General features: G+C 40.4%; 1 protein-coding gene across 9 annotated transcripts in view; it reads left to right on the forward strand.

Moving 5' to 3' along the window:
- nckap5l (NCK-associated protein 5-like) overlaps window positions 1-15,999 on the forward strand; it is a 657,886-nt gene that overhangs the window by 313,017 nt on the left and 328,870 nt on the right. The window contains exon 1 of one of the 9 annotated variants that reach the window (XM_043694065.1): window positions 8,468-8,487. The exons of the other annotated variants lie outside the window; for them this stretch is intronic. The gene's annotated coding sequence lies outside the window, so the exon portion shown is untranslated. Of the gene's footprint in view, window positions 1-8,467; window positions 8,488-15,999 lie in introns of those variants that run through there. 9 annotated transcript variants of the gene reach the window in all.

Below are 15,999 nucleotides of genomic sequence, written 5' to 3' on the forward strand. Positions count from 1 at the left end.
ATTTGATAGCAATATACACATGCATTTTTGTGCAGGGAATTCAGCCGGATTAAAACATTAAGCATACCCGATTGAGTGTTAAGCAATTGGACTGAAGATTTTTTGAACATGAGGACAAGTATTTTAGAACCAAAGTATTGCTACTGCAAAATTATGTAATTTATAGGGAGGAAGAATTTATATCAGAATGTCTAGTAAGAATTGGTAAGGAAAAACAGAAGATTACTTTCAATTATACTTTCACAATTCAGGATATTTAATAAAAGATCTTTTTGTGCCTTTCATTGTTTGAGTAAATTTTTTAAATCTCATTTTTAACTGTCTTACTTCAAGACAGATTTTTCAATTTGATAGCAATCAAAAATAGATTTTGCCCTTTGAAATCTAAGTTATATAGTGATCAGATGTTCAATAAGTGATCCATCAATTTGAGGAGTTCTTAGAATATCTGTTTGTCATAACTTGTAAGCAATTTTATAAATTGTGTTATATTTTTGAATGAAAAACTACAGACTACTTTGTCGCTATTGCATGATGTGAATAACCAGATTTCTTGGCACCCTATAGTTTCATTGCAAGTACTAGTGTTTGCAGAAGAAAGTGAACTTGTGCAAGCTGTGAAAACAAATTGTGCATGGAGTCTAAATATCAAATTGTTAAAGTTGTAGTGATTTTACTTGCCAGAAAAATCTTATACAAGTTGCATAAAGTTGTTCCCAGTTAAAAAGAAACATACAACTCCAGATTCTGCTATTTTGATGCTCTCCAGACCAGCTCCTACTTTCTGTCCTCCAGAAATTTGAGCTTAAACAAAGCTGTACTGTCAATATCCTAACTTGCACAAGTTTCCATTCACTCTGCTTGCTGGCCTACATTGGTTTCTGAGCCAGTAATACTTTTTTAAAATTCTCATCCTTGTGTTCAAATTCCTCTAAGAGCCTTCCCTCCACCCCCTCTCTCTGTAATATCATTCACAGAGAAAGGTATAGAGGGATTTGCTAATGGAATTCGATGAAGAAGGATGTAGGAGGCCAGTGTGAAGAGTAAATACCTTATCAACTGGTTGGTTTGAATCACCTCTCTCTGCATTGTGAACTCGATACAATGATGATAGCAAAAGCAAAGTCATTATAGTCAAAAAGATGGCATCGCTATCAAAATGAGGAAGGACATTCTGCACAAAAAAGAAGACTGTATATAAAACTGTGTGTGTGTGTGTGTGTGTGATATTTTGAATGTATTGTACCGAATACGTACAGCAAGTATAATTCTAGTTTGTAGTGAAGAATACAACATTGGTAGATTGTTCAGGGTTTATTACAGTAGTGAGCATTATAACCTGAGATGTGTGAAATTGTTTTGAGCTGTAATAGCATTGGAGATAGAGAGGGTTAAAAGAACTTCTCCCAAATGGGGTAAGAAAAACATGGTGTTGTCCATGTTCTCAAAAGCAGTGTAAAGATGCCAGCTACCAATTGCATTTTGTATTCTGCAGCAAGATCACTGCTTTTCGTTGGTGTTCTTAAGTGTGATAGAATTCAATACTTCATCTGTTTAAATGATGTGGAGGAGCCGGTGTTGGACTGGGGTGGACAGAGTTAAAAATCTCACTAGGTTATAGTCCAACAGGTTTATATGGAACCACTAGATTTTGGAGGGCTGCTTATTTCTCAGGTAGTTGTGAAGCAGGGCCATAAGACACAATTTAGAATCAATTTTAGAATATGTAACAGGTTCAAGTTCATTAATATTTAAATCCCAGAACTTCTTTTAAGTCATAGAGTCATTGAGATGTACAGCATGGAAACAGACCCTTCGGCACAACCAGTCCATGCTGACTAGATATCCCAACCCAATCTAGTCCCACCTGCCAGCACCTGGCCCATATCCCTCCAAACCCTTCCTATTCATATACCCATCCAAATGCCTTTTAAATGTTGGAATTGTACCAGCCTCCACCACTTCTTCTGGCAGCTTACTCCATACACGTACCACCCTCTGCGTGAAAATGTTGCCCCTTAGGTCACTTTTATATCTTTCCCCTCTCACCCTAAACCCTCTAGTTCTGGACTCCTCACCCCAGGGAAAAGACTTTGAATATTTACCCTATCCATACCTCTCATAATTTTGTAAACATCTATAAGATCATCCCTCAGCCTCTGACGCTCCAGGGAAAACAGCCCCAGCTGTTCAGCCTCTCCCTATAGCCCAAATCCTCCAACTCTGGCACCATCCTTGTAGATCTTTTCTGAACCCTTTCAAGTTTCACAGCATCTTTCCGAAATGAAGGAGACCAGAATTGCACGCAATATTCCAACAGTGGCCTAACCAATGTCCTGTACAGCTGCAACATGACCTCCCAACTCCTGTACTCAATACTCTGACCAATAAAGGAAAGCATACCAAATGCCTTCTTCACTATCCTATCTACCAGTGACTCCACTTGCAAGGAGCTATGAACCTGCACTCCAAGGTCTCTTTGTTCAGCAACACTCCCTAGGACCTTACCATTAAGTGTATAAGTCCTGCTAAGATTTGCTTTCTCAAAATGCAGCACCTCCCATTTATCTGAGTTATACTCCATCTGCTATTTCTCGGCCCATTGGCCCATCTGGTCCAGATCCTGTTGTAATCTGAGGTAACCCTGTTTGCTGTCCGCTACACCTCCAATTTTGGTGTCATCTGCAAACTTACTAACCGTACCTCTTATGCTCGATTCCAAATCATTTATGTAAATAACAAAAAGTAGAGGACCCAACACCGATCCTTGTGGCACTCCACTGGTCACTCCACTGGTCACAGGCCTCCAGTCTGAAAAACAATGCTCCACCACCACCCTCTGTCTTCTACATTTGAACAAGTTCTGTATCCAAATGGCTAGTTCTCCCTTTATTCCGTGAAATCTAACCTTGCTAACCAGTCTGCCATGTGCACCCTTGTCGAACGCCTTACTGAAGTCCATATAGATCACATCTATCGCTCTGCCCTCATCAAACCTCTTTGTTACTTCTTCAAAAAACTCAATCAAGTTTGTGAGACATGATTTCCCACACACAAAGCCGTGTTGACTATCTCTAATTAGTCCTTGCCTTTCCAAATATATGTACATCCTGTCCCTCAGGATTCCCTCCAACACATCTACCCGAGAACTCTGTGGGAAGCTAGAGAAGTGATTGCTGGGCCTCTTGCTGAGATATTTGCATCATCGATCGTCACAGGTGAGGTGCTGGAAGACTGGAGGTTGCCAAATGTGGTGTCACTGTTTAAGAAGGGCGGTAAAGACAAGCCAGAAACTGTAGACCGGTGAGCCTGACCTCAGTGGTGGGCAAGGTGTTGGAAGGAATCCTGAGGGACAGGATGTACATGTATTTGGAAAAGCAAGGGCTGATTAGGGATAGTCAACATGGCTTTGTGCGTGGGAAATCATGTCTCACAAACTTGATTGAGTTTTTTGAAGAAGTAACAAAGAAGGTTGATGAGGGCAAAGCAGTAGATGTGATCTATATGGATTTCAGTAAGGCATTCGACAAGGTTCCCCATGGGAGATTGATTAGCAAGTTTAGATCTCGTGGAATACAGGGAGAACTAGCCATTTGGATACAGAACTGGCTCAAGGTAGAAGACAGGGTGGTGGTGGAGGGTTGTTTTTCAGACTGGAAGCCTGTGACCAGTGGAGTGCAAACAAGGATCGGTGCTGGGTCCTCTACTTTTTGTCATTTCGATAAATGATTTGGATGTGAGCATAAGAGGTACAGTTAGTAAGTTTGCAGATGACACCAAAATTGGAGGTGTGGTGGACAGCGAAGAGGGTCACCTCAGATTACAACAGGATCTGGACCAGATGGGCCTTGGGTTCATGTTACACTACAGGGGACCCCACTACACTATACAGCCTCTCGCACACGCTCTTACATGTTCACACACTCATGCAGACCCTTTCTCACACACACACACACATACACACTCCACACTCTCTCACACACGCATGCACCCTGTCACAGGCTTATATACCAACCCACTCTCTCACACCTTACCACGCAGACACACACTCTCACATGCACGCACACACACACATGCTTGCTTGCACTCCTACACCCATACAAGTCTATGGGGTGAAGTTCTATTTGCAGAATTTGTATTTGCAGATACATTCTATTTTGCTCAAAAAAAATGGACACAAACTAGGCAGTCAATGCACGCAGTCAATTCATTTAATATTTTGTAAACTCCACTTTGAAAATAGAACCAGTCGGATGCAAAATTGGGATACAGACAGACTCTGACCTCACACCTTTAATTCATTGTCTGAGCTGAGATGTCACTTTTAAAAATATAAAGCCTTAAGTTATCTCAGGAATGTTACTTGAAAGAAGTTCTGGGACTTACATACTAATGAACTGAAACCTGTAACCCATTCTAAAAGATGAAAGACTTTACAACAATCTAGTTTTGTTAAATGAATCATTTTACTTGCATGACACTAATCTTTTGCTATAAATTCTGTATCTTATGGTCCTGCTTCACAACCACCTAAAGAATGAGCAGTGCTCTGAAAGCTATGCATCCAAATAAATCTGTTGGATGATAACCTGGTGATGTGTGATTTTTTAACTTCATCATTTAAAAGCTTTGCACTGATTGCAGTGGAAAGACGCTCTGTAATAGGTTAAACTGCTATGTTATCCTAATTTATAACATTAAAAACATTGCACAAAAGTGATATTGCCACATTTTTGTACGTACTTCAGTTGTCTTAATTTGCTTTGAGAATTATGGACTGGTGACATCCCAGGAAGAGACCATGTGCTGGGTCTCTTGCAGAGCAGTTTATCTAGTCTGTGTCCCATGCTCTTGTTTGTTAGTCCTGCATTTTCCTCCCTTCAAGTGTTTATCCAATGTCCTTTGAAAATCACAATTGAATTTAATTGTACCATCTTTGCAGATAGAACCCTCTAAATCACAATCACTTGCTGAGAATGGAAATAGATTTTTACTTAGACTAAAAAGACGTTTGTGTGACTTGCTTTCAGTTTCAGATTCTTTATTCACCAAACCAATCACTAGCTCGTGCACAGAAAAAGGCAGGGATGAATTTCTCTCCAGTGTTTGTTTCCATTCATTGGGCAGAACCATGTCATAATAATAATTAGGATGTGAATGCAGTGCTTGGCACATTGGCTCCTGATCAATTGTGCTGTACTGACTCTGCATTCAACAATGTAGCACTTAAATTATAGTTCCCATATCAGACAAAAAAAGTAATGCAGTGCTCCCTGATATTTGTTTTCTATTTGGAAATCTGGGACCAGGAATATAATTTTAAAATATTTTTTCACTTTTTTCCTTGTTCTTTATATGGAAGCAGAGACATTTATCAATGAAAGCCTTTGTGTTTATTTGGCAACAAGATAAACACATGCTGCACAGTTAATATATTGCATGTTTTTTCACCTGTGGTGATAAAATGTGGTGCTCAAATCGCACACAAGTTTAACAGCTGCACAACAAGAGATGCATCATACTGAACAATGCCAGGTTTGTTTCCCTCCTGGTCATTAAGAATGCACTTATTATATGTTGATGATTTAATGGTGTAAATGAGAATTAAGCCGAGTTGGGAGGATCTGTAAATCGGGTTAGCTAACTCATGACAGATTTAATACAGGCATCAGCTGATTTTCTACCACACAATTACATAAGGTATTTGTGTGTTTAGGATCTTTGGAACTTTCTTGATGCTTTATTGAATTAGATTATTTCAGATTTTGACTTTTTTTTGTGTCAGCAAGTAGACTCTAGTTGAATTGATGCTTAAAGCAACAATTCTTGGAAGTATAGAATGTAAGCCAAATTTAACTGGAAGAGGAAATATAATAGACACGTCCTCTGTGTGTCTGTGTGGTCTGCAGCAGACTTGGAGGATGGTTCAACAGTGAACCAAAATATATGTGCACACATATATTTATGCATAAATAACGTAACTGGCTCACTTAGGCTTTAAGTTGTAACCTCACTAGCTCCCAAAGTATACAATAGTGATTTGTGAAACTGCAAGCTACTGTCAGTGTCGCATATATATTGGGGTCCTTGTATAACTGAATTAAATATTAAAGGCTGGAAATGGTATGTAATATGTTGGAACATTAGGAGGAAAAAGTGTAACATATCAAATACTTTAACAAATCATGATGTCTGCTGTTTATTATCTGGTTGGGATTATATTTTCAAATTTGCTCTGAGGATTTTGAGTTTGATCAAACTTTAAAATATCTGGGAAACCTGACAGCAATATCACCAACTTGGAAATGGGCGTCTTCAGAGCATAATACCTAATAAATATGAAACCTAAATTACCTAAACTTCAAAGCATATTTGTTTCCCTTATCACCTCTCAAAATGCGAAATTGTTTACATTTCAGATATCTGAACTTTTGTGTCGAATCCAGTTATTTTACAGATGTTTTCAAAGGTATTCTAAGCAGCTGGTTCTACAAAAGAAATCTGTAAAGTTTCACTATTAATGGTATCCTAAGACTGCAGAGACAACACAACATAACCTCACATTTTGGTGTCATACAGTACTTTTAAAATGCTTTGAAATACATAATCATAGCATAAAAATTGACTATTCAGCCAGTGTTTAGTGCTTACCTTCCAATAGTCATGATCTCACTAACCCATCCTGTTTCCATATCAACTTTAATTCTTTAGCCACCTGTCCTGTATAGTCTTGATCATTGACAAAGTCACACCACCATCATTCCTTCAGAACTGGTAGTAACTTCTACTTTTCATTGAGGGGTGGCATGGTTATTGATCAAGAAATTTAACACTGTTTTGCTCCATAGATATTACCTTACAAGCTACATTTTAGCGGTATTTTCAAACTGTATATTAATTATTCCTTGAACCTCGATATGCAGAGTTCAAAACGGAAATCCAAATGTTATGGTCAGTGATTCTACACTTGTATAGTCACTCAGACTATAGTTGAATAATCATCATTCAACTGGTGAGAACTTGGAGTTTTCACCTTTATTTGTTGTATAATAGGCTATGCCTTCTTGAATGAGGTATAGTAGGTTTTTAAATAATGTATTAATAATGTTGTAGAAACGCTTGCTGGCCATAAATAAGCATATGTATATTTGTAGATTTTGTGTTTTCTATTGTAATAAAGTTCCACATGTCTAAAATATAACTTATTGTAAAAATGCTTCATGTTTCAGTAACTACCTTTATGCCATATTGATGTCCTAAGCATTTATTCCATTCTGTAAAATGTGGTTTAGCAAAAGTAAAGCAAAAACTGTCAGAAACACTCTGATCTTTCATCATCTCTGGGAAAGAAATAGAGCTCACATTTCAGGTGGAGTGACCTTTGAAAAACTATGCAACTTCCTGGTTTGATCTCTGAGATTACTTCAGTACTTACCCTGCTTGATGATATTCCTGTTGCTATATACCTGTAGAGTCCTTGATGTGTCAGATTCAAATCAGTGTCCATGTGACTTTTGTGTGCAGCTTTCTTGATGGCCAGTGTGAACACTGCCTCCACACTGTAGATCTCAAAATCTGAGCATTGGTTTCTGCCTGTAACTAATTCTGGAAGTGATTTCCACAATCATCTTGTTCTTGATGAAAAGCAGTTTCTCTTGCACTAAATCATTCATAATTGCATTTGATGGTCCTCATTCTTGACTTCTCAACTATGGAAGCAACAGCATTTGGCATGAACACTGTTGTGTTTGATATTCTCGAAAAAGTCTCGATTGTATTTGCTGCAATTTTGAATATGTAATAATTTTAAGTTATTGTCTCTGAATACTGAAATAACAAGTTAGTAAAAGAAATTCTGAACTTTAAAAATGTGTTATAAAAGTAGAGAAAGATATCAATAGGCATAGGATGGCAAAATATGCAAATATATACAACACACCACAAGTGCCACATATTATAACATATTAGTGGCACAACTGTCTAGATTTGTTGACTTTTTGCAGTGTTAAAGTTCAACACCACATTCAAAATCTCTTGCTTCCTGATACTATCTGTGAAACAACTTCCTGTGAACTTTAATTCTGACTTAAATACTCAGCAGCAGATTTCAAAACGTGCACCAACAGGGAGAATGTCATTTTTTGAACTGTTCCACATTATCTTCTGTTCAGCAGAGGAAAGCTGTGTTGATGTGCAAAGACTTCCAAAAATTGCCATTCGATGCTATACATTTTACATAATAATATATACTTGCAGAGGTAATCTATATGCTGTAAATTAGCTGTATGTCTTAACATGACATCTGTTTCCAATTCTTGGTGTTGTCCTTCTATTGGTAGATTGCACCTGCCTCAAAGAATTTTAAGAGGTAGGATGTTTCAGTCAGCAAAGAAGTGGTGAAAGCAGCATTATGTATATAGTACCTAATTAGAAGGAAGGTTGGCTGGTTGTATTTCAGCTATAAGAGATTCTCTGTAATTAATTCAGGTTTGTGAAGTTTAATATTTCATACTGTCACTATTAATTTACTTTAATATATTTGTTTCATTGTCATCTTACTCATATTCGACAAATGTACTTTATAATTCCTGTTACCAGAAATTAGTGGATTGCATGATATGTAAATTATTCTCTTCAGGGATCTCTAGCTTGTGTGGAAGAGATATGGCTAATGTTACAGTCATTAATACAATCAGTAATCTTTGTTTCAAAGTATCTTTGGGATATCAAATTAGATAGAAAAGAGGTCCCCAGAAGGTTCAACTCAGTCAGATATTTGCCTTCATATGCTGCTTGAATTTTAGTGGACAAGGAAATTGCCAAGTGGAACTACTACTTTAATCACTTTCAAAGCATTTCTCATAGAGTATCCTAAATGACTGAGGAACGAAAGTTGTCTGACTCATGGTCGGTGTCCACGCCAAGTTAGTGTCAATAATGATACCAGTAAAATAGCAGGTACAAAATAATGATGAATCATTACTTGAAATAACTGTAATAATTATCTTCTTAATGTCTATCAAAGAATCAGATAGCCAAATGTACCATGGAAAGGAAAAGTCACCATAGTCTTACCAGACTATAGTGATGCATTCTCTCAATATGCACTTTTTCTGCTTAATACAATGATTAATTCTAAAGTAGTGTATTTTGATAGAGACAGCTTTTATATTCCTCGTCTTGCGGCACTAATTCTGCATTTGAATGTGGATTATTATTGATGTTGAAGTGTTTAAAATTACTAAGAAGTAAAATCTTCTACTGTCTTGTCGTTGAAAATAGTACCAGGGCACTGATGTTCCAGTTTCTGTTGAGAAAATTCTCTCTGCCTAGGTATTTCTATGTAGAAAAAAAATGATGGTGTGATATTTCCCTCCCTGACGTGAGAATGATGAATTAATTGGGAGAGCGTCCAATAAGCATATTGTTGCTGTCAGAAAAGTCTCTTAGAATTACATTTTTCTTCCTGAGATGGGAAGATCAAAATTTCACCATCAGTTGGCAAGAAGGCTATTAGCATGTATTTGCATCTCATTAAGTTTCCAAGTTCCCTTAGCAATTATATCTTCAGGATGAACTTCTCAAATTGAAAAAGTCAGCGCATCAAAAATTCAACACAAAAACTAAACAAGTACTTGCTAGTTTGCCACCTCAATGACATATCCTGGTGAATTTACAGCTGCACTGGCCATTTCCCTTTACTTTAGAAGTAACTGGAGAGCAAAGGTAGAATGCCGGCCAGGCTGTGACAGGGGCCAGTATAAGTCTCCTGAAGATGAGGTTCTGGTGCAAGAACAGGTCAGACCCTGCTGTACAGTCCAATCAAGAGATGCCTCACTGTGGCGCATTTTTGCGGGGGTGCTGATGGACGGGGAAGAGGAGAGAGATGCAGAAACCTTCTGAGGATGAAAGTAAGGCTGAGAATTGTGAGGGAACCCTTTAGAAGGATTGAAGAGAGGACAATATGATCATGATATATAAAAGTAAAATACAATGGGTGCTGAGAAACTCAAGTCCATGCAGTGAAAGTAGAGTCAGCATTTTGATTCTGCTATGAATCATACTGGACTTAAAGCATTAACTCTTCCTCCATCTTCATAGATGCTGCCAGTTCTGCCGATTTTCTTGAGCAAATTTTATTTGTTTTATGATAATGAAAACTTACATTGGATTGCTGTGCTGGATATTGATGCTAATATGGTCATTTTGAATACTTTGAGAGATCAATCTCTTATCAGGACTGTCAGGTTGTCACTCATCCTGAGAATGCTCCTTTGAGAGGTTGTCCATTATAATCCGTTAAAGTGCTTCACGTTGCAATTAGACTGCAACAATCCATTGCCATACCTCCTCATCCTATCTGATAATGCTCAGCTGTGATAGGCTGCAGTTTGTACATCTGTGTTGCAAATAGAAGTTAATGTGAGTTTGCTGTTGAGCATCTGAGTAGACTGTAACAGCATCCCTTTGAGAAGGGCAAAGGACCAACATTTTCCTTATGTAATTTGTGGAAGGATCACACATCCCACCATCTCTTCCATAAGATGAGTGTGACAAATGATATACCAGGCGCTGGCTACTGTCCTGCGACATACCTTTATTCTTAGTATCCCATGAGGTTCATCTGTATCTACTAGACTAAAAATCCCAACTGGGAGAAAGTGAAGACTGCAGGTGCTGGAGATCACAATTGTGTGTGGTGCTGGAAAAGCACAGTTGGTCAGGCAGCATCCGAGGAGCAGGGGAATCGATGTTTCAAGCTTAAGCTCTTCTTCAGGAATGAACCACATTCCTGATGAAGAGCTTATGCTCAAAACATTGATTCCCATGCTCCTCGGATGCTGCCTGACCAATGTGCTTTTCCAGTACCACTCTCTTATCTAAAAGTCCCAACTTGCAGGGCATATTTTCCTGATGGATAAGACTGCCAACTTTGTTGCTTCTAAGAGTAACCAAATGCCTGTTGATTACAATGGCGAAAATACTTTTATTGGTTTAAAATACTCCACATCTTGCAAATGTTAGAATTTAATTTGGCTCTTCTAATACAGCAAGACTACAATCGATACTAATACAGTGGATATGTATATATATTTACAAAACTAGTGTATTTACAAAACAAATTGAAAATCTGTGCCACCATTATGCACGGAGTTATTTTGCTTTGACTTCTTCCCACTCCTTCCAGGTGCAGGCCAACCACCGACAGCTGGGAGTGCAGGGAACCTGCTCTGTGGTACACCTGATGACAAATTAAGACTTGAGTAGTTGTAACCTGGTGGTCTTTGGCCTGGGGGATCCAGGTCCGCTCAGACTCTCCTGCCTAAATGCAGACTCACCCTCTTTTGTCTTGGACTGCTGCAGCCATTAAGGTCATAAGCAGGGGCAGAAGAATGCCAGGGCACCTTTGGACAGTGCTAAGAAAGTGTTGGGCTGTCTCCTCCTTGTGGATGCCAGCCGGCATCTCCTATCTCCTTGACAGGAAGGGGCACTCTGAGTGAGGAGCTGCGGTCTCTTACTCCACTCTCACTTTGTCATTGATGCTGACCATCCATGGCTAGAGTGATGGAGTGCAGGTCCAAGTGCATATCCGGCATGTCACTTAGCACTCTATTCGACCCTAGGTCTCTTTCCATGGAGACGGTCATGTGCTCATACGCTGACACCACCACAACCACCATTGAGAGAATATGGGCAGGGCTCTTTCAAATTTTGTTCTAGCCTACTGAAGGCTTCTAGCATACCTGCCGGATGTTCCTGTTCCTCTCTCTGGAGGTGGTCTTGGAGCCAAGTTGAGAGCAGGTCTCCTACATGGCCTGAGCAGGTGCCTAGTCTCTAGAAGTTCTTTGAGTGTCACAGACCTCAGACATTTCTTCCTCCAGTGACTCTCAACATTTTGACTGAAATAGACATTGCGTTGTGCTCCTGACTTTAGCTAGCATGCTAATCGAGGTGATTTGTCCCTGTTCTGGTGGAAAGTGTAGGTGACTGCCTTGTTCGATATACCTTCAGATTTCACAGACTTCCTCCTTCAGAAGTGGTGCTGGCTCAGAATCCTCAGGCTGTGATCTCCTTTCTGGCTGACACATCTGCATGCTGCCTGCAAAAGTGAAGGAAAAGAACTACTTGGTGAGGAGGAAGAGAAATTTATGTAGAACTTTAACTGATGTGTGGTACTAATCTTCCCCAGCCAAATGGATGGCCCTTTCCTCAAACATTAATACTTTCTCTCTCCCCAGATTCTGTCAGACCTGTGGAGTTTCTCTGGCATGTTTTGGTTTTATTTCAGGTGATCAGCATCGGCAATATTTTGATTTTAGGTGAGCAGCTTGATGTCTACCATTCTCTCAACAGTCTTGCCTCCCTCATCGCAATATTGGCCCATGTTTTCTTGTAAAGAGGTAGAGAGAAGGATCCAATGTGAGGGAAATGGTAACAGCAACAATTTATGAGCACAGATAAGTGTGAGGTACTGAGATGTCCTCAGTAAGTGATTGATTAGCAAGTGTAGAGTGTAGGGGGAGTCAGCAGTGTGGGCAAGATGAAGCAACTTGTCATGGTCGACATTGTTTAGTCATATTACCAAGTTACATGTCATCCTTTATATCAGACTTCTCTTTTCCATTGGGCAGTTGCCTAATTTATTTAATCAGTTGTCATAATCCAGCACTTTAATCATTCTGATTGATCTCTTGTGTATTCTGTCAATAGCTGCAATATCCTTTTAGTGTTGTGATGGTCAGAGCTGCAGAAAATATTGAGATTAGTTGCAGCAATAACTTATGGGAAATCATGCCTCACAAACTTGATTGCGTTTTTTGAAGAAGTAACAAAGAGGATTGATGAGGGCAGAGCAGTAAATGTGATCTATTTGGACTTCAGTAAGGTGTTCAACAAGGTTCCCCATGGGAGACTGGTTAGCAAGGTTAGATCTCATGGAATACAGGGACAACTAGCCTTTTGGATACAGAACTGGCTCAAAGGTAGAAGACAGAGGGTGGTGGTGGAGGGTTGTTTTTCAGTCTGGAGGCCTGTGACCAGTGGAGTGCCACAAGGATCGGTGCTGGGTCCACTACTTTTCATCATTTATATAAATGATTTGGATGTGAGCATAAGAGGTATAGGTAGTAAGCTTGCAGATGACACCAAAATTGGAGGTGTAGTGGACAGTGAAGAAGGTTACCTCAGGTTACAACAGGATCTTGATCAGATGGGCCAATGGGCTGAGAAGTGGCAGATCGAGTATAATTTAGATAAATGTGAGGTGCTGCATTTTGGGAAAGCAAATCTTAGCAGGACTTATGCACTTAATGGTAAGGTCCTTGCAACTATTGCTAAACAAAGAGATCTTGGAGTGCAGGTTCATAGCTCCTTGAAAGTGGAGTCACAGGTAGATAAGATAGTGAAGGCGGTGTTTGGTATGGCTTCCTTCATTGGTCAGAGTATTGAGTACAGGAGTTGAGAGGTCATGTTGCGGCTGTACAGGACGTTGCTTAGGCCACTGTTGGAATATTGTATGCAGTTCTGGTGTCCTTCCTATCGGAAAGATGTTGTGATACTTGAAAGGGTTCAGAAAAGATTTACAAGGTGTTGCCAGAGTTGGAGGATTTGAGCTATAGGGAGAGGCTGAACAGGCTGGGGCTGTTTTCCCTGAAGCGTCGGAGGCTGAGGGGTGACCTTATAGAGGTTTACAAAATCATGAGGGGCATGGATAGGATAAATAGACAAAGTATTTTCCCTGGGATCGGGGAGTCCGAAACTAGAGGGCATAGGTTTAGGGTGAGAGGGGAAAGATATAAAAGAGACCTAAGGGGCAACTTTTTCACGCAGAGTGTGGTACGTGTATGGAATGAGCTGCCAAAGGAAGTGGTGGAGGTTAGTACAATTGCAACATTTAAAAGGGCATCTGGGTAGGTAAATGAGTAGGAAGGGTTTGGAGAGATATGGGCCGGGTGCTGGCAGGTGGGACTAGATTGGGTTGGGATATCTGGTCAGCATGGACAAGTTGGAATGAAGGGTCTGTTTCTGTGCTGTATATCTCTATGACTCTAAGTCCTGTGCAACCAGTCCAGGCATTAGCAGCAAGTCTGCTAGGAAATTATAGAGAGATCAGGAATAGCACTGGTAACTCCTCACTTGGAGCTGACATTCAAATTCAGTCAGGGCTGTGAGCCATGCTGTACATCTCTACGACTCTATAAAGGGTCATGCCACTGTTTCAGCTCAAACTGTCTAAAATCTTGGCTAATTAGAAATGGTATAATGGCTGCAAGGATGGTATAGGAGGGAGGGCTTCAGGTATTTGGAAAATTGGACTGCATTCTGGGGAAGGTGGGACCTGTACAAGAAGGACGGGTTGCACCTGAACCAGAAGGGCACCAATATCCTGGGAGGTAGGTTTACTAGCACTCTTCAGGGGGGTTTAAACTAATTTTGGCTGGGGGATGGGATCCGGACATGTAGTCCAGCAAGTAGGTTAGCTGTTTTTCAGGATGTCCAAGAATGTAGGGAGGCTGTGGAGAAGGTAGCACTGACAGGGAATACTTGCGGACACAGAGATGGGCTCAAGTGTGTATACTTCAACACAAGGAGTATCAGAAATAAGGTGGGTGAACTTAAGGCGTGGATCGGTACTTGGGACTACGATGTTGTGGCCATCATGGAAACATTGATAGAAGAGGGATAGGAATGGTTGTTGGAGGTTCCTGGTTACAGATGTTTCAGTAAGATTAGGGGGTGGTGGTAAAAAAGGAGGGGGGTGGTGTTGCTAATTAGAAATGGTATAACGGCTGCAGAAAGGCAGTTCGAAGGGGATCTGCCTTTGAAGATAGTATGGGCTGAAGTCAGAAATAGGAAAGGAGCAGTCACCTTGTTGGGTGTTCACTCTAGGCCCCCCAATAGCAGCAGAGATGTGGAAAAACAGATTGGGAAACAGAATTTGGAAAGCTGCAGAAGCCACAGGGTAGTAGTCATGGGCGATTTCGACTTCCCAGATATTGACTGGAAGCTCTTTAGATCAAGTAGATTGGATGGGGCAGTGTTTGTGCAGGGTGTCCAGGAAGCTTTTCTAACTCAGTATGTAGGTTGTCCGATCAGAGGGGAGGCCATATTGGATTTGGTACTTGGTAACGAACCAGGACAAGTGATGGGCTTGTTAGTGGGTGAGCATTTTGGTGATGGTGACCACAATTCTGTGACTTTCACCTTGGTTATGGAGAGAGATAGGTGCGTGCAGGTTTTACAATTGGGGGAAGGGTAAATACGATGCTGCAAGACCGGATCTGAGGAGCATAAATTATGAGCATAGGCTGTCAGAGAAGGATGTCGTTGAAATGTGGAACTTTTTCAAGGAACAGATACGACGTATCCTTGATATGTATGTACCTGTCAGGCAGGAAAGAGATGGTCGTGTGAGGGAACCTTGGTTGATGAGGGAGGTTGAATGTCTTGTAAGGAGGAAGAAGGAGGCTTACATAAGGTTGAGGAAACAAGGTTCAGACAGAGCGTTGGAGGGATACAGGATATCCAGGAGGGAGCTGAAGAGGGGGATTAGGAGAGCTAAGAGAGGGCATGAAAAATCTTTGGCGGGTAGGATCAAGGATAACCCCGAGGCCTTTTATGTGTATGTGAGAAACATGAGAATGACGAGAACGAGGGTAGGTCCAATCAAGGACAGTAGTGGGAGACTGTGTATTGAGTCGGAAGAGATAGGAGAGGTCTTGAATGAGTACTTTTCTTCAGTATTTACAAATGAGAGGGACTGTATTGTTGAAGAGGAGAGTATGAAATGGACGGGTAAGCTAGAGGAGATACTTGTTAGGAAGGAAGATGTGTTGGGCATTTTGAAAAACTTGAGTATAGACAAGTCCCCTGGGCCTGAAGGGATATATCCTAGGATTATGTGGGAAGCAAGAGAGGCTAAGATAAAAGATAGGGAGGAGGGACTTGGGGGAGGGGCATTGGAAATGCGATAGGTGGAAGGAGGTTAAGGTGAGGGTG

The sequence above is a fragment of the Chiloscyllium plagiosum genome, chromosome 7, assembly GCF_004010195.1.
Source record: "Chiloscyllium plagiosum isolate BGI_BamShark_2017 chromosome 7, ASM401019v2, whole genome shotgun sequence".
NCBI classification, from domain to species: domain Eukaryota; kingdom Metazoa; phylum Chordata; class Chondrichthyes; order Orectolobiformes; family Hemiscylliidae; genus Chiloscyllium; species Chiloscyllium plagiosum.